Source organism: Canis aureus, chromosome 17, assembly GCF_053574225.1.
Source record: "Canis aureus isolate CA01 chromosome 17, VMU_Caureus_v.1.0, whole genome shotgun sequence".
In the NCBI taxonomy this organism is placed as follows: Eukaryota; Metazoa; Chordata; class Mammalia; order Carnivora; family Canidae; genus Canis; species Canis aureus.
The window spans coordinates 39,005,040-39,028,842 of NC_135627.1; the positions used below are offsets into that span (position 1 = coordinate 39,005,040).

General features: G+C 33.9%; 1 protein-coding gene and 1 long non-coding RNA gene across 7 annotated transcripts in view; one reads left to right on the plus strand and one right to left on the minus strand.

The window, feature by feature from the left end:
- Positions 1-4,961, minus strand: part of LOC144287926 (uncharacterized) — a 49,094-nt gene extending 44,133 nt beyond the window's left edge. The window contains exon 1 of the long non-coding RNA XR_013355755.1: positions 4,783-4,961. This is a non-coding gene — a long non-coding RNA (uncharacterized LOC144287926). The remainder of the gene's footprint in view (positions 1-4,782) is intronic.
- Positions 1-23,803, plus strand: part of LOC144287924 (uncharacterized) — a 398,850-nt gene that overhangs the window by 278,311 nt on the left and 96,736 nt on the right. The gene's annotated exons all lie outside the window — the stretch shown is intronic.

The following is a 23,803-nucleotide window of genomic DNA, read 5'->3' on the forward strand; positions in this document are numbered from 1 at the left end:
TGCTTTGATACCACAGTGATGGACTTCAGTACCTATGACAGAAACTACATAATCACACTATTTACTCATTGGTGCTTTACAAAAAAAAAAAAAAAAAAAAGAAAAAAGAAAAAAAAAGAGAAAAAAAAGAAAATGCTACCTGTTTTAGAAGGTCTGGTAGTTTTTTTATATGGATTCCAAGTCTCTTTAAATTCTCCATCTCTTCATTTTGTTCATCAACAAATTACTTTTTCCTAATCCGTATACCTTTTATTGCTTTTACTTGTCTAAATCCGAAAAGGAAAACAAACCTTAGGAAAAAGTATCAGGGGAGCCTGGTGGCTCAGTCAGTTAAGTCTGCTTTTGGCTCCGGTCATGATCCAGGAGTCCTGGGATCGAGCCCCCTGCCTTGAGCTCCCTGATCAGTGGAGAGCCTGCTTCTCCCTCTGCCCCTACCCCTGCTCATGTTCTCTCTTTCACATGTGCTCTCTCATTCTCTATCTCAAATGAATAAATAAAATATTTTAAAAAATTATCATTTCTTTATTGTGCTAAGAGAAATGACTCATAGAAATGAATATAGGATTGATACTGAGAAGGGAGAGAACAGTAGTAAAGAAAAACTTATAGCCATATTTGATTCTACAAACCAACTCAGACCTTTTCATGTATCTTTGCATACCTACAATAAAATAGACAAATTCGATACAATATTTCTGCAATAATTTCGAGCTACTTGATATATCTTTACATGTCTCTACAGATGTATTTTTATCTGTATTGGAAATAAAATATTTACCAAATATAGACAAGCATTCAAAAAGAATGTGTGCTCTTTTAACTTCTGGGAACTTTCTAAAAATAATATATCAGTTCGATAAAAGGCAGGAAGAAAACAACATTTTTTTTTTTAGGTGTGATTTCCTTTCAAAGTTGAGCAGTAATCATCATCACCCAGAGAAAGACAGAATACAGTGACACAAATGGGCCATGATAAAAAACAATGAAAGAGTGACTGTTTGTACAGCAGAGTATATTTAGGGTCCAGCTCCTAGTGTTGCCAGTGTCTTAGCATCAGAGTTATCATGAACCCTGGAGTCAAATCACTTAGATTCACACTCTGGGTCTTTCCCTCTGTGATCACTCTTGATTTTTGTGTTTCAGGTTTCTTCATATGTAAAATGGAGATAATTACTGTAGCAACCTAATAGGGTTATTATGAGGATTAAATGAGTCATTATTTGTAAGTGATTTAGAAGAGTGCCCGATGCACACTGAACTCTGTGTGTGTGTGTGTGTGTGTGAGTGTGTGTGTGTGTGTGTGTTAAATACAATTTTAATTGCATTCCACTTTGGGAAGAAGGCATATTATTCATATGCCTTAAAGGAAAAGTATAACAGTTGTCCCAAGAATTATTTCTAAGATTAGTCCAAGAAGTTACACATTTAATTATAGAAAGAACACAAATTTTATTCTACAGAATTTTTTTTTTTTTTAATTCATGAGAGACGGGGTGGGGGGTGGGGGGCGGCAGAGACAGGCAGAGGTAGAAGCAGGCTCCTTGCAGGGAGCCTGATGCGGGACTCGATCCCGGGTCTCCAGGATCACACCCTGGGCCGAAGGCAGGCGCTAAACTGCTGAGCCACCCAGAAAATCCCCCAGAAAAATTTCTTAATCTATTATTATCACAAAGGGAAAAAATGTTACTAATATTTTTCATGCATTACCAAAGAGCTAAAATTCTCCATCAGCACTTTATATTCCTTCTTCCCCTGACTACTCATTATATCACAATTTCCTGGTCCTCAAATGGCATCTTAAATGTGACTTTCTCAGAGAAGTCGAAGTCTGTGATGCATGTATAATGAATCATACATTCTCACCTTTTCATACTTATCACAACTGTAATTAAGTAATTGTTCCTGTAGTTATTCTTTTTATGTCTTTCTCACAACAAAATTATAAGATGCTTAGATATAGGAATCATTCTTGTTTGCAACTACATCTCCTGTTTCTATCAGCGTCGGATGCAATGTATATATTAGTTCCCTGAGAGAAGGGGTCTGGCATATTCTTTTTATCTGTAGCCATTGAGCATTTTAAGGGATGCAATAAATATTTGTTGCATGCATGAGTAAAGAACTTACCATATCATAAAAACGATAAATTGTTATTTTTGATAAATCAAATAGTTTCTGAAAAGTTACAATTAAATGTGTGGTGCCTCCCTTTACAAACATTGCTGTATTTCACTGTCCAGTAATATAATTCTAGTCAAGTTCTCTGGCATTTACTTGATGTTTTGAGTAACATCCTTATGTTTGTAATAAGGACCAAGTGAGAGGCTGATTTTTGTGACAGTCCCCAGGAACCTGGCCTCTAGCGTACATATATGTTCTTCCAATAATCCAATAAAAAGCGCTAATCTGGGTGCTGCTATAAAACTATTTGGCAGATGTAATTAAGATTCCAGATCAGCTGACTTTACAACAGGAAAGCTTTCTATTGGAGGGCTTTGTGACCCTTCAAATCTAGGTCTCAAAGTTAGAGACTGGGAGATGGGGTGGTCAGAGATATTTGAAGTGTGAGAGGAATTCCATGCAGGAGAGATTCTGTGTTGCTGGCCTTGAAGAGGGTAAGAAGCAAGTGGAAAGGAATACAGGTGTCCTCTAGGAGTTAAGAGTGATCCTCATCTGACAGCCATCAAGGAAACAGGGACCTCGGTCTCTCAGCTGTAAGGAACTGTACTTTGCCAACAACTTGAATGAGCAGGGACAACAAATTCTTTGCCAGATCCTCAAGAACATAGATTAGCCAACATCTTGAATTTTGAGACCCTAAGAAGAAAACCCAACCAACTACATTGTCTCCACACTTCTGACCCACAGACTAGGGAGTGAATAAATGGGTGCTCTCTTAAGCTACTATTTTTTAAAAGATTTTATTTATTTATTCATGAGAAACACAGAGAGAGAGAGAGGCAGACACATAGGCCTAGGGAGAAGCAGACTCCGCACTAGAAGCCTGAGGTAGGACTCAATCCCAGATTGCGGGATCATGCCCTGGGCCAAAGGCAGATGCTGAACTGCTGAGCCACCCAGGCATCCCTTAAGCCACTAGTACTTTATTATGCAGCAATAGAAAAAGACTCCATCATTTATAGAAACAAATAGATTTGGTGCAATTGCAAAGAAAAGTTGCACGGGGCTCAGATGAATTAGATTTGTCTGGCCATAGCTTTCTAAGACTTAATTTGAACTGTTCAAAAATAAAATTTTAAAACACCTAATTTTAACTGTGTAATAATAAAATATATTTTAATAAGTTAACAAAATAAATTTATTTTAATAAAATTAAACAGTTATGGTTGGGTCTTCAAAAGGATGAAAGAAGCGGTTTATTGAATTACTTCGTTACAAACATCCTATGAATTAGCTCTAGTCAACATGACAATGTTAATGAAAATGAAGAAGGTTTTTAAACAATATTTTTAAAATAAACATTGAATATTTGGCAAGAATTTTGCTATTTATGCTTTGGTACAAAACATATGCTGACTTGTTTGTATATGCCAGAGAAATATTCTGGATTTACAGTTCTCAAAAGTTTGTTTCCTTCAACATCCGTTGACCTTTGTCACTTCTGTTTCATGTACTTGTTTGAACCCTGACACTTTCTGTGGAAATCACAAAGGAGAGAGAACAATTACAACCCCCACTGTGTTTGAAGATCATATCTGTGCCATTTTTCTGTGTCCTTCTATAGAAGAGGTGAATCTGCAACCTCTAGACCATGATGACAATAATTCCTCTGTGTAACTGAGACAATCCATATATTCTGAGTCAGGAAAACTGCAGGTGGAAGAATCAAGCAGAAGGGCAAGGTGAAGAGGGACTTCTGATTTTCTTCAGCCATGCGACAGCTGCTACACTAGATTAAGTACAATTCCCAACACTTCTTACTCGTTCTTCATAATGTTTCTGGAGCAATATTGAGCATCTCTTGTCTATCCCAGTTCCTACCATTATTGTCTCATGTTGCTTTATTACCATAATAAGCTTGTGAATCATAGTAACTAACTCAGTAGGGCTCCTATGGTGAATTCATTTTCATAACCTCTTTTGTTGTCACAAATGTGATCCAAAAGGATGCCAAGTCAGCAGTTCCTCGCTGCTTATTAATATAGCACATTACAGAGATTCATTTAAAACTTCAACAGATGTAATATAATGAAACACTCTACTTATAATTACAATTATGCTAACACTTAATAATAATTGGGCCTCTGTGCCTATATTTCATTTTGCTCCAAAGACAATTGGATCTTTTCAAAAGTAGCTAACCCCTCAGCAGGTGTTCTGCTTAAAAAGCCAGCATAATTAAGTGAGGAAGAAAAAGTAGTTATGGCATAAGCAACAAGTGTGCAACTGAGAGGTAGAAATTAGAGCGATTGGGAGATCTAAGTTGTTCTTCAAGAGAAAGCAAGGTTGCAAAATGAAAATCAGGAGGCTTAATGACAGTATATAAACACATGGAAGTAAGAAGTAGTAAAAATGTGTCTCCTGATTAGCACAGCTTGTTGCCATTAAATTAATATGTAGAATTATATGTCAAGTGTAAACAAGCTCTTCATAAACAGCTCATCCCATCAAACTCTATTCTTGAAGGCTTCATAACAGCAGAGACTCTAAGTAGCCATTCCGATGATTACCATAATACCCATTTTTCAATCATACCATATTTGTCTCTATTATAACATCTATATCCTGTCACAAATATAGCTGCAATATAGATTTACATACCAAATACTGAAGAAACATTGCATTCAAATACTCAACCCGCTTCTCCAAATACAAAACATATATTTCAGATTTTTAATCACTCAACAATTCTGTATAATGTGATCTCACTGTGATCTCACAGTGAAACCTACAGTTTTAGACGGAATTCACTAAATGATGCTATCACCTCCACATGCTTGATTTTAATTTTAAGTAAATAATTGAGTAAATATCATTGAGTTTTAAATGGGTGGTGAAACACAGTGATAAATAACCAGAAGATATCTGTAGTCTATGTTTTAGGAAAATGTGTTTGTAAGTACCCACAATTATGCTTTAATGATCCAAGCTAAGTGAATGCTCTAATAGCTGCTGGATATCAGACATTCATCCTTCCTTTGAGGAATTTATAATCTAGAAAAAGGCATCCAATAAACAAATATATAATGATAAATTGTGACCAACTGCTGTGATTACAATAAAAGTATGATTGTGTAAGAAAATAGCCTCAGGGATTGATTAAGAACAGATAATCTAGAATGAGAGTTTTTGCAAGGAGCCAGTGTAGCTGAAACAGTTGCCCAAAGGATAGTTTGGGGTGAAGTAAATGAGAGGGAGTTACTTCCAGGCTGAGAATATGTACCCAGAAACACTGAGCAGCAGATCAAGGTAGATTGTGCATAGTCTAGGATAAAGTTGGAGATATGGGTGAGTTTAGTTGACCAAGAATCTCCTAGGGCAGGTTGAGGAATTGGGGATTTTATTTTAACTATGTTGCAAGGTCAAGAAAATATTAAGTACATGGAAGGTGGTGACAAATTAATGTTAATCTTTTGAAATATAACTTTGGATGCTCTGTGGAAAGTGGACTATGAGATCAATTCAAAAGCTACAGCAATGATTTAGGTGAGTGATGCTGGCTTAGATTGAGCATTAGACATTAGGTCTTTGGAAACTATATGCATGAGTCTCTAACATTTGACAAGACACAAGAAAAATTATCCTATTAGTGATACAAGACTGTATTTATTTATGTACTTACGAGTTTTTATTGCCTTACCTTGTTGTCTAAGGTTCGAATGTGTAGTTTCATTAAAATACTCTTAATTAAAAATAAATGTGTGGCAAATCATGGTGAAGTGAACACTGAGCAAAAAGACAAAAGATAAATACCAAAAATGAGGAAAATTCATTAAGTTGTAAGCTGTGCTATCCTGTATATTAACTAGAAGGGGGGCACAATTTGCTTACAAAATTTCTAGGAACCAATAAAAGTATGGAAACATATGTCTGTTTACAAAATATAAATATTTTGAAAAATCCTAAAAAAATCAAAATAATTTTCCGATATAGAATTCCTGCTACGGGGATCCCTGGGTGGCGCAGCGGTTTGGCGCCTGCCTTTGCCCCAGGGCGCGATCCTGGAGACCCGGGATCGAATCCCACATCAGGCTCCCGGTGCATGGAGCCTGCTTCTCCCTCTGCCTGTGTCTCTGCCTCTCTCTCTCTCTCTCTCTCTCTCGGTGACTATCATAAATAATAAATAAAAAGAAAAAGAAAAAAAAAAAGAATTCCTGCTACTGATATTCAGTGTGAAATCTTTCCATAGGAAATTCTTAAATAAAAATCCTATGTCTAGAGAAAAATGACTGCCACAACTCATAGTACTTATGTCGATGTACTATGACCAGGCTTATTATTTCTTCTCCAGAATTAATTTTGGGCTTGTCCTCACTGCTGTTTCAAATAAATGGTCTCTAAATCTCAGCACAGACTTAAGTCTGGGCTCTGCATAGACAATTATAAATTCAAGAGAATGGTCTAATACTGAGGAAAGGTCAGAAAAAGTATGAACAGAATCCTTATTCCTAACAGAGTCCTCCACATAGTGCTGAAGAATGTAACTACTAATCTGTAAGGGAAAAACTTAGTCCAACCCTGGACCTGAACTCAGGAAGGAAGAATATAGTAGTGAATGGCAGCTGGACACATTAGAGACAGCAAGAATGTGCTCTCAGAGGGCCTGGCTTTGCACACTGGCTCTACATTCAGCGATGTTTTAAGCTCTCTGAGTTTCACTCACCTGGTTATAAAATGCTGATAAGACTAGTTGACCATAGTGTCGTGAGGATTAGAGATGACATGTACACACAATCGTTAGAGTGTCTGATGCATGATAAGCAGTTAACTCATCATGACTATTTTTCTTTACTTAAACAGAAAATAAAGCTTATTTAATGTTGTCTCCAAAAACTTAATGCTTGCAAAAATAATGCTAGTAAAATTGCTGATCTGATGAAATTGTCAAGTGGCAGCATATTTTGTTTTTACAGTAAGATACCATGGACTAGGGAGGTATTTTTTATGGTAGCTTATCATAGTATATACATACACACTGATCATCCCACCAATTTCTGAAAAGTCACTCTTGGGACAGGAACAATCACCAGGTGTTCTTATCACTAAGGGAAAATTTGGCCATTATCAGGTTGTTGGGGTGGGGGGAAGGAAGTAGAACTGATGCAACAGGGAAGTGATAAGAAAAGAACACACATATAAAATATAATCACAGTACATTACCTACTTTACTGTAAAGCACACTCTTAGTTTCAGATCAAATTATGTGCTGATCTTTCAGCCTGAGAACAAAGAGTATATTACGAATTCAGCTTTTGCCTTTTTTTCTTTCCTTGTGATATTTTACCATTGGGTCATTAATTTTAGAAATCAAGAATTTCATACACTTATGAAATTACATATTAATTATATGAAATAAAGGTACAAGAAAACAACCACGTTCTATCAAAAAATATCTTCTGTGTACATTCTCAATGATCTTGAGTCACATATATTTAGCTCTGAATGGCTCAATTTCTTCTGTCCCAAGAATTACAGTTTAACTGTATCTGTGTATCTACTATAATCTAGAATACCTGACAACAGATTTTGCAAGTTGGTTTCACTACTCTTCAGGCTTTATTTACAAATATAAAGACATTAAGGATAAGGTAGTATGGAATTCTTAAACTATCTTTCAACATGCTTTGTTAGCACTAATTTGGAAAATACGTAAGCTAGTAGATGTAAGTGCATTTACGTGCAATGTTGCCACTTTTTATCATTCTCTTATCTATTATGAACATTTAACTATATGTTGCATAATGTTCAGAGAGAAGTGTATTCTCAGTTCTTTGGAATTATTTTTCTAGTTACAATGAATCAGAGAGAAATCAAGATAATAATAGAACTAAAAAGTATAAATTGTGATTTTTGTGTTTATATTAATCTTGTAAGAGAAGACTGTGAGCAAGTGCTTCTATATACTTTGATAATAGAGTCTGGCTAGCAGTTATTGGTGCAATATTTTGAATTTTCTACTAAAAACTCTTGGAAAGCCAAAAATAAGAGATAGTTTGAGTGTAGAACTAGAGCTGACAGTTGACTGGTTGTCATGTTTTGGGACAAATTTTCACAAAACATAAGGCCTGTAGAACTGGATTAAATAACAAAATCAGGGTAGGTTAGTCAGAGGAGATTTTGTCCCTCCCCTTCATTTGTTCTCTGGTTAAGAGCATAAAGTAAAAATCAACTAAGAAATCAGACATCCGACCATTCTTTGAGGCAACCACAGTGTTCTTGTTAGCTCAAATCCCATTCCAAAATTGCCAATGTCATATACAACCTGCCAGGATGTTTGGTAGTAGGGAAATGATAGAGGTACATTGAATTTGAGAATTTTCTTTTTCAAAAGTAATTTGTTGTTGGCAGTCAGAATAAGAACCTTGCTTATGTACACCAAGATCAAAGGAACAAGAAAATGGACAGATGGAAAGAATCACAGTTTATCAGAGTACTACAGATAAAGTTCTCAAATAGAGATTAAGCCATATGCTGATACACATTGACCTAGTGTCCAAGTCTGGTTCAGAGAAAAGGCTTCAAGAGGCTGAGATTTGAGCCAAGTGAACACAAAACATTCATGTGGTAAACAGCATATTTTGACAGATGACTCTCCAGTCAAGAATCAGTAAATCAAGGATAATTTAAAGTTGAAAAACGACTCCCCTTCTTTGTCTGCTACATTTCACAGTATCCTGCTGGAAGTAGTCAATATCTTTGCTGTATTGTCACATTCTCACAGTGCCCTCTACTGCCTTTCTGGCAGGCTTGGGGACAACAGGTTGGTTGACAGTTAAAGATTGCTTTCAGGTATGACAGACCAATAAGAAGAAGCAAGAATAATGAATAGATTTTCTTTTTACATGTTCTTGATTACTAGAATACATTTTAAAGCCATCCTGGTACTTGTGAGCAGTATTTCTCCATCAGTCCCAGAGCAAAGATCCCTCATGAATACCTCTCAGAATATTCTATCCAAGTAAATTTTCAAAAAAAATATTATACTTTCATTGGATGATTATCCATTTATTAACAAAAGTGCTTTTTAACAAGTTAAAATAGCCTTTTAATTGAAGATGAGTTAACAATCGATAGGTTAACAAACTGTTGCTTTAAAATCTTAGCTACATAAAAATAAAATGTTTATACTGTAGATTATGAGCCCCCAAAAGCAATATTTCTTTCCACTAATTGTTGGAATTATCACCTTACAAACCAATAAATGATACTAGAATGTCTTTACTGAGAAAGTCCAATTTGATGTAAGAAATTAAGAATTATGTTTTTTAAGTCCAAGTGTTTGGAAAGAGAAGAAATTATACAAAATACAACTTCCAGGAAACTGCAAAGACAAAGGAACAGATGAGAAAGGATTTAGAACAAAGCTCATAAGGTAGTAGCAGAACTTTTTTCTTATTACCACAGTTACACCTTTAAAATTCAACTGGCAGTTCTCTGGGGAATCTATAATAACTTAGCAAAAACGGTTTAGAGCACAAAATAAAAATTTTATTCTGCACAAATTAAAAAGGTATGTTTTAAGTCTATTCCTTTTAAAGAAATTCTGTAGTAAGTTAATACTGAGTTTACAAGTATCAACACAGATACAAAATCGTGTCCACAATCACTCAGTATTATGAGCCAATTTCATCACACACAAACACAGCTACAGACAATTTTACTCTGAAGTTTGTTTCTTGTCAAATCACATCTTGGTATTTCTTTTTATAGTGAGTAAATGCAAAAACACATGTCAAAATGAATAATACTGTATTTTATACCTGGTTTGGGTTAATAGTGCAAATTTATCAATGGATATTGAAACTAAAAGTGGAAAAAACACTACAATTTGTTCTCTTTCCAAAACAGAAACGGTAAATCACACAAACACATAATTTGTTCTGTTATATATTGTAAAGGTTATGTTTATACTACGAACCATGAATGAGATTAATGAGTTTTCTCAGCACAGTAAACCTCCTCCACAGAAACAGAAGCTAAATTGCAATAAATCATGAGTTTATGTTCACGTATTTATGGGATGGGAAAGATTTAGAGTTCCTCTGTACAGAAAGCCATCCCAAAGTAAAAGAGAAAATTATGGCGTCTATAACATAAAGGTAGACAAACTGGGGCAAGCTGAAAGTTGTGCATTCATGCACTTTAATAATGTCAGTAATTTATTAAAAGTAATTATCATGGCACAGTTTCATGGTTATACTTCACCAGAAGTGACAAAATGCTAGTTCAATATGTTAGTTACCTTTACATGATTATGTATCAAGACAAATTAAATTAGAGCTGTCATTTTTCTACATTTCCCTTAAAATTAAATACAATTTTTCCCCAAAAATGTGTCAGCAGTATTGCAGGTAACATAGTGTGATTCATCAACTATAAAATATCTCATTGTATTATTTATGCCCAAAACTCAGTCTCATATCACTGTATAATGATAAAGTTTTGTTCTTTGCTTATAAACAAAGGAAAAAAACTGCTAATCATATTTGGCTATCTGGTAAGAGTGTACTCTGAAATTTATATCAAAACTGGTCTGGGGGAATAATTTTGTGAACAAACATCCTGAGAATCTGATATCATTTTTAAGTGAATAGTATCTTTGCAATCTGTGGCATCCTCCTGGAAAAATTAACTGAAGCCAAATGCTAAAATACAATTATAGCAATACTAACCTAAATGCCAAGAGCCTCATAAATTTTACTTTGCCCATACCTCTAAATGAAAGATTCACTATTGGAAACAGTAGAGTGACCTTTCTACTCAATATCTGGAAAAGAAAAAAAAAAAAAAACAATAGAATCTGATATATTTTTCTTCTGGAATGTCATTCAATCTGGTTCAAATATGATATAATGCTAATAAAAGCAGAAATCACATTTCAAATTATATCAAGATCATTTCAAGTGAAAGATTGATAAATAAAAAATTCTTATGAGAAGATCAAGAAAGTAATTTCAATACCTCTAATTAAAGATGCAGTAATCAATTTGAAAAAAAATATTGTAAAGCCTGTAATGTCACATTTTAGACATTTTAAATGGGCTGCTATTCTCATTTGTCTTCAGAAAGAGATCAGACAAAGCATAAAACTCAACTCAGATCTTCTGTTCTCACAAGTGAGTAAACAGTCTTTGTTATAATTTATACGACCTTAATTAGTCAATCGTGGCATAAGGCCTTTCTGATGGAGGAACCATAATTTACTCAGATTTGAAGGAAATATAAATTTTCTAACATGGATTATGTTGGATCTTTTGAGAAATTTGGGTCTGTTAACAGATGAACAGATACTCATATTGCCAAAATATTTCAATCTATCAAATTTAAATATTTCTAAATAACATATTTAATGAGCACTATTTCAGAGATAGCCAAAGTCCAAAACTTAATGATGCACAATACTATCTCCAAAGTAGTGAAAAACCCAAGGGAGAAGATAAGATTTATATAATATCAAAGATTTTGATACTTGCTGAAATGAAAACATTTTTCTTTGAACAACATGCAGTCTCAAAGAAAGCATACTCTATATTGACTTCTAGGTTACAATAAATAGCAATTATTGAAAGGTGAACTATTTCTGATTTGACACTCTTACAAACGCCATATTAATAGCAAACATCTCAGTCTATATAGTATATAAAGTGTTATATGTCACATTTTCACATACTGTCTACTCTTACATATTTTTTTCTATTCTTCTAGTGCTGGCAGACTATTTCTTAATAATTGGCAAGTGAAACAAGTGTATCATTTTTATTTTATTGCAGAAACCTTCAAAACGATCCATCTTATTTCCAACAAAATTGTTCCCTTCATCTGAACACAGAAGTCTATAAGAAGTATTAGTAGTGTGTTCACACTTGTTCAATATTTTTATATCAGCTTGGTAGAAACTATGTTATTAGCAAATTATAAAACACCAGACTCAAAAAATAAGCCAATCAGTGCACTTATTCTTCCCTTATTAAAATCATACAATAAGATGAGGTCAGAAGTAAGAGTATTTCGGCTTTAGCTCTTTCTTAAAACTACACATTTTCAGTCAGTCTTACAGAAACATTCTATATCTTCTCACTTTTAACAACACTATTATATTAGATAAGAGAAACATAAATTCATTTAATGAATTTAATGAATGAAATTTCATAAAAAAGAATAACGTTATAACCACCGCAAAAGAACATCAAATCTTTCCCCCATTTACACATGACAATGTTATGCTTTATTAGGAATTAGTTCCAGAACACAAAGGCTAAGGATAATTAAAATGTTGTTAATGAAGATTTGGAGTCAAGTGAAAGAGTGTTTCACAGGTTCAAGGTGAGTTCAGATCTATACAACATTCAAGGTAAGTAATTATAATAAGCCTAAAATAAAATAAACAAGGAGATAGACCAAACTAATGATAATCTGATGGCAGGGATCCCTGGGTGGTGCAGCGGTTTAGCGCCTGCCTTTGGCCCAGGGCGTGATCCTGGAGACCCGGGATCAAGTCCCACATTGGGCTCCTGGTGCATGGAGCCTGCTTCTCCCTCTGCCTGTGTGCCTGCCTCTCTCTCTCTCTCTCTGTGTGACTATCATAAATAAACTAAAAAAAAAAAAAAAAGAATCTGATGGCAGAGACATTTACTTTCATTCATTTTCAAATGAATTAGAATCTTCTCACAACAAAAACTTTAAGCACCAATAATTTACTGATGAAATATACGAAGAAATAAAAAAGAAATACAATCAAATTTACCCAAATCCTTTTAGAATATAGAGAAAGTGAGTATTCGTCTCAGCTTATTTTCTGATGCCTTACAACTTTAATACCATAACCTTAATACCAAGATATACCAAGATATAATGAAAAATTGTTGAAATAGTACAAATATCCATCATAAAGATGAAAAATCCTCAAAAATATAAGAAAATAAAATTCATCCATTTATAATAAAATATAATAAATAGTCCAAGTTTGTTTAACCTGAGAAAGCAGAAATGGTTAACTCATAAAAATTAATCAATCATCACATTAACAGAAAAAATGAACACGATTATATGGTCATCTCAATAGATTAAAAAAAATTACATGACAAAACTAAGCACTTTTATGTTTTAAAAAAATTCAGTAAATTAGAAATGAATAAAAAGCATCTTTCAAAAATCTGTGCCTAACATAGTTAATCCTAAAGGATTTAGTGCTCTTCTCCCAAATATCATAAACAAGGCAAAGAAATACTTTCTCAACATTTCTGTTTAAAATTTTACAAGTGAGCACAATAAAAGGAGAGAAAATAAATTTAAAAAATAAAGAGAATAAAGATTAAAGTAAAAGAAATATAACTGTCCCTATTCACAAGCAGAATTATTTATACAGAATCCTAACACATAAAATCCTAAGGGATCTACAAAACAACTAAACTATAAGCAAATTCTGAAAGTTCATGGGATACAAAGTCAGTATATAAGAATCAACTTAATTCCTACAATTTAGAGCAAAATAGAAAAATATACCTTAAAAATAATTTTAAAGAGCACTGGGTGGCTCAGTGATTGAGTGTCTGCCTTTGGCTCGGGTCATGATCCCCAGGTCTGGGATCAAATCCAGCATCAAGTTTCTTGCAGGGAGCCTGCTTCTCCCTCTGCCTCTCTCTCTCTCTCTCTCATGAATAAATAAATAAAATCTTTAAAAATAATAATAATAATTTTTAAATAGTGCTGAAAAAACATATTAGAAAACTTAAGCTGTGGATGAACAAATTTTCTGTATTAAAATCTAGAAAATATGGTTAAGAGGAATTTAAAGAGACCTCAAAAGATGGAGTGATCAGATTCATGGATGAAAGGGCTCAAAATGTTTAAAATGTCACTTTCTCCAAATTGATGTTTTAATCCTAATATCAATGAGGTTTTTGTCTGATTTAATAGCAAATAACAAACAGCTCCTAAAATTCATATGGAAATATTGAGAACCTAGTATACATAGACAAATCTTGAAGAGCAAATTTGGAGGACTTGAAATCAAGATTCATATGAAGCTAAAATAAAACCAAAGAAGAACAAGGCAATAAATAAATGAAACAGAACACAGACCCCAGAAATAGACTTGACATTGTTTTTCTACTATGGCATCCAAGCAATTCAGTAAATAAAGGCAAATATTTTTTAACAAAAGGTGCTGAAAAATTGAATGTACATATGGGGAAAAAATTCAGACTCTTATCTCATTCCACACAAAAAAATTAATTTAATAACATTGCAACCTTGGGTTAAACGAAGTATTCTTAAACTAGACATAGAAAAAAAAAAAACAGGAAAAGAAAAAAAAATAATTAGACTTCACTGAAATTAAATACTTCTGTTCACTAAAAACAAATAGGCAAACCACAGACTGAGAAACATGAAAATAGGCAAAACACAGACTGAGAAACATGGAAAAAATGGAAAGAGTCTTAGCAATTTGCTAGAAAATTATGTATAGGAAATTTGAGAACAGGCAAAACAAATATATTGTGAAAAAAATAATGATTATTGCCTCTTAAGGGTGGATGGAGGTGATTCACAGGGAACAAGCATGAAAAGATTTTGGAATGAGGGACTTGTTCTTTATCTTGACCTGGATATAAAATCTAACATTCTATTCATAGCCTGGATTTAATCATCAGAAAATATATATTACCCCAGCTGAAGCAAACTTTACAAAATCATAGTCCCATAGCCCAAAAATGTCAATGTCAAGAAAGATAAAAAAACAGCATATGTTCCAGATTTCAAGAGCCTAAAAACACAGGGCAACTAAATACAATGAAAGCATCATCTTGGATGGATTTTTTGGAACAGAGTAAATAGCTATAAAACATTATTAGAGCAATTGAAAAACTTTGAGTATGGATTGGGATAATGTAATAATGATAGCTCTCCAGATTTGATAATATACTGTGGTTATGTCAGAGAATTTCTGAAGAAATGTACATAGAAATATTTAAGAGAAAAATTTATAACATCTCCACCTTATTTAAATGGTCAGGAAAAATGTGTGTGTATATAAGAGAGAATAATTTTTTAAAAAGTGGATAATTTCTGAATTGTATAAAAGACCATGAATCCTTATACTATTTTCATAAACTTTCTCTAAATTTAATGCATCAAAATAAAAACTACATACATACTAATCTAGCAGCAATATGAGACAAAAGAAAAAGGAGAGTGTCAAGGTAATTATACAAGGCTAATAGATAATACAGCAGAAACTTAAGAGTTGGGATCCCTGGGTGGCTCAGCGGTTTAGCGCCTGCCTTTGGCCCAGGGTGTGATCCTGGAGACCCGGGATCGAATCCCACGTCAGGCTCCCGGTGCATGGAGCCTGCTTCTCCCTCTGCCTGTGTCTCTGCCTCTCTCTCTCACTGTGTGCCTATCATAAATAAATAAAATAAAATAATTTTTAAAAAAAAGAAAGAAATTTAAGAGTTATTAGCTCTGAGAACACATGATTAATTTTGTTTTAAAAGATTCAATTGTTATCCAGATGAAGGATAGTGGAGGAAAGCCTTGGAGAATATAGTGAGGAAAAAAATAACTTGACATCTGGAAGATGACTGTACTTAGAAGAAAGTTCATTTGCTTATTAATTTTACGTAACAGAACGATATCTACTACAAGGACAAAAAGTAAAGAGAACCTCAATGTTTCAACTTAGAAAGGACTTTCTTTAATATTATATGACTTGCTCAATATACACTGACCAAGATAGGTGAGGTTTAGTCCTCGATCTCCTACTTAGTAGATGAATATATAATTTTCTTATTTGTAAGTAAAGTAACAAGGATATCTGATTCATGGAATCTTATGAAAGTGTAGTGACAATTCATATAAAAACTATAAAGCATTAAACACATTAATTATTCAATAATAATTAATCAGCAATTAAACACTATATGAGATGTCATGCACTTGTATAAATATAAAAATTATAGCATCTCCTGATATTAATAGATACAAATAGACAATAAATATCATTAGATTCCATGTTATATACAGTAAACACTTGCAAAAAGTAAACATTAATTGCTAAAGCAAATTTCTATTTAAAGCTTTTGATATAGGGGCACCTGGGTGCCTCAGTCGGTTAAGTGGTCAACTCTTGTTTTCAGCTCAGTCATGATCTCAGGGTCCTGGGATGGAACTGAGCATCAGGCTCCATGCTTAGCAGGGAGTCTGCTTGAAGATTCTCTGTCTCCCTCTCCCTCTGTTGCTTCCCCCACCCCCAAATAATTAAATAAATCTTTAAAATTTTTGACATAAAGTATGACCTTTGAACATAGCACACAATCATGAAGACATATTATCTTAATTATCTTAGTTTTCCTTCTGCCTTTTAGGGCTAAATTCTATTTTGAACAATTTGATCTGATTTCCATTGGCAAACAGAATTTTGTAACACGCAAGCAGCTTTGCAGATGTTTCTCAGGTATAGAACATATCTGAGCTGCTATCTTGGGAACTAGGCCATTTTTATACAATGACTTGCTGCATATACTTTAAATGTCAAGACATGCTCTCAAGACTATATAGGCTTTTCATGAAGTCTAACTTAAAACACTGTCACATTTTTAATTCTACACACACTGATTTATGAACAATCACAGTAGATTTTCTTGACACTATTTTCTATCTTTTAAAGTCTGATCTAGCATTTCTGGTTAAGCAGATTTTCTATTGTCTTCCATGGGGTGCTAACCATTCTAAAAGTTTAATAAAAAAATCTCAGTCATTATATATATTTGCAAAAAACATTTAGCATAAAAACACTAATATTCAATCATGACATTGAATATGATAAGCACATCTGTGTATGTATAATTCTACATGCATATATAATGAAATCTACAAATGTCATAAAATTTCAGTGGGTTCAGAAAGTCACATTGAATGCTCCATAAATCAGTGATGATAATATATGTAGTTATAATATGGGAAGGATATTTGAAATAAATCACATACATACATAAATTATGAAAATATTTATAAAAATAAATGCAGTATTTTCTATAATTGTGATAAAAATAGTGAGCTGTAATTTCTGGTGTTAAGTAACTTTTTATAAACTAAGAATTTAGGATTTGATTCTATAACAGTATTTTATAATGTATATTGCAATCTCATTGTCTCCTGTTTAGAGCCACAGTGCTTATTTATTTAGGTAGTGAATATGATTATACAACACAAAAATCTACCAGTTTGTTGAAATTTAAGTGACACGTGGGACATTGATATAATGCCTAGGAATTTGTACATCTATCTAATTTTTAATGATTAATTAAATTATTAATCATCCAACCATGACTTTTTCTACTCCCACTTATTCAAATTTAAAAAACCCAATCAAACAAAGGATTACAGGCTGATTCCAAAGCTATACACTGCATACTATATAGCTATGCATTATACATTGTAACATGTTTGAATATAAGTGAGAAAGATAAGACAAGGGAAATAAAGGAACTGAAATTAAGAATCATCAGTGATATGGATTGTGCACATAAGGGGCTGCGTGGGATTCCTTACATTTTCACTTGCAGTCCAGGAAGCAACACAGTTATCAGTAATGTGATCCATAATCATCCATCAAATAAATACAAATTAATTGCTTGGCAAACATTGACTCTTCTTAGTATTTAAACTAGATATATTAATTGTTTTCTGAAGACATTTTAAAAAGAACTTTGCGATTCTCAAGAGAGGTCAAACTGCTAGTCTGTGAAAGTATGTTAAAAAGGGTCTATTTGTTTGCTCTCTTGCTCCTGGATCCTGTCTCTCTTCCTGTAGATCAGAGAGATCCTTTTAGGATGTAAATCAAATCCTTTCTTCCCCAAATCCTCTGATGGTATATTACCATATGTGGAAGAAAGTCTGACCTCTTAAATAGCTTCTACAAGGTCCTGTATGAACCCATCCTTGCCTGAGTCTTACATCCCATCCTAGAGCTGACATCTGCTCTGTTTCACTCACTCATTGTCTTAAATGCTGCCCGTCTTTCTGATTACCAAATAAGCCCAATTCAACAGAGTTTAGTGTGGTTGCCCTTGCATTCCCCTCTTCACAGAAGGCTTTCCCTCCAGATCTTCAGATGCCTGACTAACTCAGTTCATTCAGGCCTCTCCCCAAACCTTACCTCCCCTGAGAGAACCTCCTCACTGACCCTTTCCTAAGTGATCCCCTCTGAAACCCATACTCTATTAAAATACCTTGTTTTTATCATCTTCACAGAACTTAAAAGTATATGCGATTATGACTAGTGTACTGTTTTTTTACCCATTTGTTATTTATCTCCTTTCCTCCCAAATATAATATAGCATGGCCCAAGAAGCTGTTGTGTCACTGCTGTCCTCCAGAACCAAGAACAATGTCTGGCTCAGAGCAGGCATTTTATAATAATATTTGAATGATTCAAAGAATGGGAAATTGACACAATATGAGTACACAGCTCTCTGACTTTCTTGATAATGTAAGAGCAGAAATTAAATTATCCAAAGGAGTAGTTTTTGATCCTCAAAATCAGAGGGTTCTGCAGAGAGGCCAAAAAAGGAGTCGATGAATGCCCACATGGTTGTAGTGGTCCTCATAGCCTTCAAACTGAGCAGATTCTTCAAAATCTGTTTCATTTCTTGAATTGTGTAAGAATTCCTTGGAGAATAATGGTTTTGTCTATTGAAATGACAACAATGCAACAATGTTTAAAAACCAATAGTCTGTACTAATGGGAGCAATGTACATAACCTTATGGCGAGCCTCTTTCAATTTATTTTTTCTTTTCAACTAACACTTAATAGCTATTGGACAATATTGGGCTCAAGATTACTTCCCTGACAAATCCTCTAAGAGAAACTATTCTATGTAACAGCTCAAGCATAGAGCAGTGTGCTTTCACAGTAAAACCACTAACTTTTTAATAAAAATTATAGATCCATACTAGAACAGTTGACTGAATAGAAGGTTGCCACATGTCTGTTGGGAAAAGAGCCAAAGAAGTACATACTAGCAGAGTTAATTTCTACTTACATATATAAACTAAAATTGAAGGCTCAGATTTCTCCCCCAACCAGATGATATTGGTTAATACTTTTGCAATGGATAATCTTTGAGAAATGTCATTTCATTTAGTCCTAACAACAATCCTGTGGAGATACTATTATTATTTCCATTTTACAAAAAAATTCATGTAGTTTGAATCCAGAGCAATCTTCTTGCTCCTGACCATGTTGTTATGATTTACTCTAAATTTCTTAAGACCAATTTTAATCAAGATAAATGAAGGAGAAAAATTGCTTAGTAATTACTAACTACAAACCTATTAAAGGTTGGGACAATAGTTTCTTCAAAAAGCATCTTTGGCTCTACTATAGATTAATTACATTTTACATATGATATTAATAGGAATAGTCACTTAATCCAACTCCTATAATTAAAGGGGTCACAATATTTATCACAGGTATATGGACACACAAACACTATATTGGTTTTCAGGGCAGCCGACATAGATATGTTTCTCAGGTAGTCTGTTATTTCAAATCACCAAGAAACACACTTAAAAAGGATCATCAGACTCAGAAGTATTTTGAAAAAACTCATCCAGAAAGAACCCTATAGAATCTTTTCCTCATGGCAGCAAAGGGGAACATGATTCCAAAGACAATTAATAACTGGAGATCCATATTGCATGTATAACTCTTGAGGGGTGTCTTTAGGAATATTTGTTCATGAAAAGAGGCTGAAAAAAAGGTCAATCTAAAATGTATTCATAGGATGTTTGAGTGGCTCATTTGGTTAAGCGTCTATCTTTGCCTCGGGTCAGGATCCCTGGGTCCTAATATCCAGTCCCACATGGAGCCCTTCATTGGACTTTCTGCTCAGCAGGTGGTCTGCTTCCTTCTCTCCTTCTGCTGCTCCCCTGCTGTGCTCTCTCTCTCTCAAGTAAATAAATAACCTCTTAATAAAATAAAATTTATTCATGACCAATCTCTTCTGTTAAATACTAGTATAGGAGAATCAGGCTTTTCTTAAGACCCTAGAACATTTTTAAAGGCACAATACCATGAAGAAAATGTGTATTTACAGAATGCTAAATAATTCCAGTATGACCAATGCATAGGAAGTGTGATAGTGAGTGACATGAGATACAATTGGAATGGAATCTGATATAAGTCAGGTCCAATCAAATGACATCAGATGAGGAACTGCAAATTATTTAAGACCAAACAAGGAAGTAACATTCCCTCATTGATCAAGTATTCTGATCTTTCTCCAAAGCACCTCTATTCTTTCTCATGTTGAACTTCCTAAAATATAGATGTGTTAATAATAGGCACATTTACTTTGTATCTTAGCACTGTTAGATGTAAACCATTCCCAAAACTCCCTATCACCTAAGAGACTAGTTAAGGCCCCTCTGGATAGTCCTAAGACACCACAAACTGGCTAGGTCAACTTCTCCCACTAACCTCTCATTGATCTCTTTGCCTCATGCTGTACTCTAGCCTGAGGGAACTTTGCCATTCTTGTCCATGTTTCAACTCGGTCTAATTATCACTTCCTCTTTTCAACTCTTCCCTTGTGCCGTTTGGTGGTCAGTCAACCTCTCTTTCTGCTCCCTTGAAAGAAGGTAATTGGCTGCCAGCCAAAGATATTATGGAGCTTATTCCAGTACTGAGACAGATGCTCGATTAAATAACCACAGAGGTCATTTCCAACTTTTTATCACTTGTCTACAAGCTATTATGTTTGCATAAACATTAGCCACATCAATCAACAAGTCCAAATACAACTGAAGTTTTTGCATTTAGGCTACCTGAATAAAATAAAACTATGTCTCATTTCACTGCATTTTTATCTTAGAACTTTTTGTGTCTTTCAGAATGGTGGCATATCTTATGTCAGATCGGTAGATAGGTAGATATGTATTACTGTATATATATACTAGTATATTAGATGGATATGTTTTCTAAATTATGTAACATAGTATATTAGTTTGCTAAGGCCATGGTAACTAAGTACCTCAAACTGTGTGGTTTAAACAACAGAGATATTTGATTTCTCCCTAGGGCTGTAAAGAGAAATCTGTTCCATGATTCTTGTGCTTCCTTAGAAATCTTTGGCATTACTTGGCTTGTAGAAGCATCACACCAATCTCTGTTTTCATCTACATGTGGCATTTTCCTTGTGTGCATATTTGGGTGCGAATGTCCCCTTTTAATAAAGGCACCAATCAGATTCGATTAGGGGCCTATCCTACTCCAGTATACCTCATGTTCACTAATTACATCTGCAATGACCCTATTTCCTTATAAGGTCACATAGAAGATTTAGAATTTCAACATTTGAATTTTAGGGGGACACAATTCAACCCATAACTCATAATATAAATATATTATTATGAATACAACACTATCTATACCATTATATGTTACATTAGATAATGTCATCTATACTATTACAATGATATATAAATATTGATATCTCACAAAATATGTATCTATACTAGTAGCATATTAGAAAATACATCAGTATATTTATAGTTCATAAGTAGATGATAGATAGATAGATGGACTATAAGAAACACATTCAATTGGCCTATTCTAAACAAAATCTATAAGCTAATTTATTTATGGGGTACCCCTAAAAAACTATCCAAAACAATTTTTCCTGCAACTTTCTCTTAATATACTAATTCTTTACAGGAGAAAACACAAAATATTATTAAGAATTGCAAAATATTACTAGCATCTTACTCAATGTTTTTCAAATTAATAGAAAGTTTTCCTGATAAAATTTCAGTTATATATGTATTTTAAAGCTATAACTTTCAAAGTTGCAATTCTGTGACTAACATGGAAGGGATGGTATAGAACTCAGCTATATATGTAGTCCTATTCTTTTCTTAAAGACATACACAAATGGAAAATATTTGCCAGTACATATTTAGACTGTGCTCTTTCCTTTTATACTGGTAAAGTGATTAATCTTTTAATGGCAATTTCAAATACAAGCAACATGAAGCATTTGATCCTGTTTATAAACTTGTGTGTGTGTGTGTGTGTGTGTGTGTATTTGCCATTTGCTAAAACCTATTTTATTTAGAAGTCCAAAACAACTAGTTACATGGTATTTAGTGAAGTAAATAGCACTATTTAAAACCAATCAGGTTAAAAAGTGACAATGTTTTTGTGAAACAGTTCTCTTGTTTTCTCTTTTTCATGCATAGCCTGGCCTAGCTCCCCTACTATCACATCCCAATTGTAGAAGTAGAAGTACACTTAGAGAAGTACACTTAGAGAAGTAGCTGAGTGTAGAATCCATGTTGTTTTTAAAATTACTGCTTTCATACAAAAACAAAGTCTTAGGTTAGGGTGTTGCATGGATGCTTCAATAAGTAGGCATATTTTTGTTGTTGTTTTATTTTGTTTTGCTTTGTTTTTTAAGATTTTATTATTTATTCATGAGAGACAGAGAGAGAGGCAGAGACAGGCAGAGGGAGAAGCAGGCTCCATGCAGGGAGGCCAACGTGGGACTCCATCCTGGGGCTCCAAAAATCACACCCTGAGCCAAAGGCAGATGCTTAACCTCCGAGCCACCCAGGCGTCCCAGCATGTTTACTTCAGTAGCTATTGGAGACTAATTCAACTTCAAGCCCCCTACCCCCTCCTTCCCTTGTGGTTGGGGTGGGACTGAACCTTCTAATACTTTAATCACATGATCAATTGCCCTGGCAATCAGCCCACCCACCCCCACCCACCGCATCCGTAGAGGCTTTCCAAAAGTCTTATCATTAACATAAACTCAGCTTGTGGTCATGAAAGAGGCTTTTTATAAATGACCAAAGATCATCCTTTTACCTTTATCACTCCAGAGCAGTTCTGAGAGCTAAGAACAAAACCCAAATATTATAACAAAAGAAGCTCCTATGGCTCTTATTACTTAGGAAACTACTAGGGCTTTAGTGGGTCTGGCCAGGACCTAGGAAAAAAAATGAAATACATGTTAATATTTCATAAAATCACGCCCCCTACACACACACACAAGTTTCTATACATTTACAGGTGTGTGTATGTATAAATGTATATGCATATATATTATGTATGTGCATATGTATGTATGCATATGATAATTTACTCCTGATAAGGTGGCTGTAATTGCAAAAAAAACAGTAGTTATTTCTATATTCCAGTGCAGGTTCTAATTGGGAGCCCTACTCTAACTGATTGAATTGTTTCTGTTCTTGGTTCTACTAATTAACTTCTCCATGCCTATATAATAGGGATAATATTACATATATCAAATAACATAATATGTATAAAGTAGTCAATCTTTGACATAGTAAGAACTCAATAAGTCAGTTTTCATCATCATCATCATCACCATTTTTTGAAAGAATACAAACCAAAATATTCACCAGGTTTATTTTTATATGTTGGAATTAAAACTTACTTTATATATTTTTAAATATTATCTTTTCTAGGTCCTTACGAGGATTATGAATTGCATTAGCAATACTTAAAATAGTGTTTTGAAACAAAATGAAAAGTCCAATAGTATTAATCCATTAACACTAATAAACCAAAATATTTATTATGTGAAATAA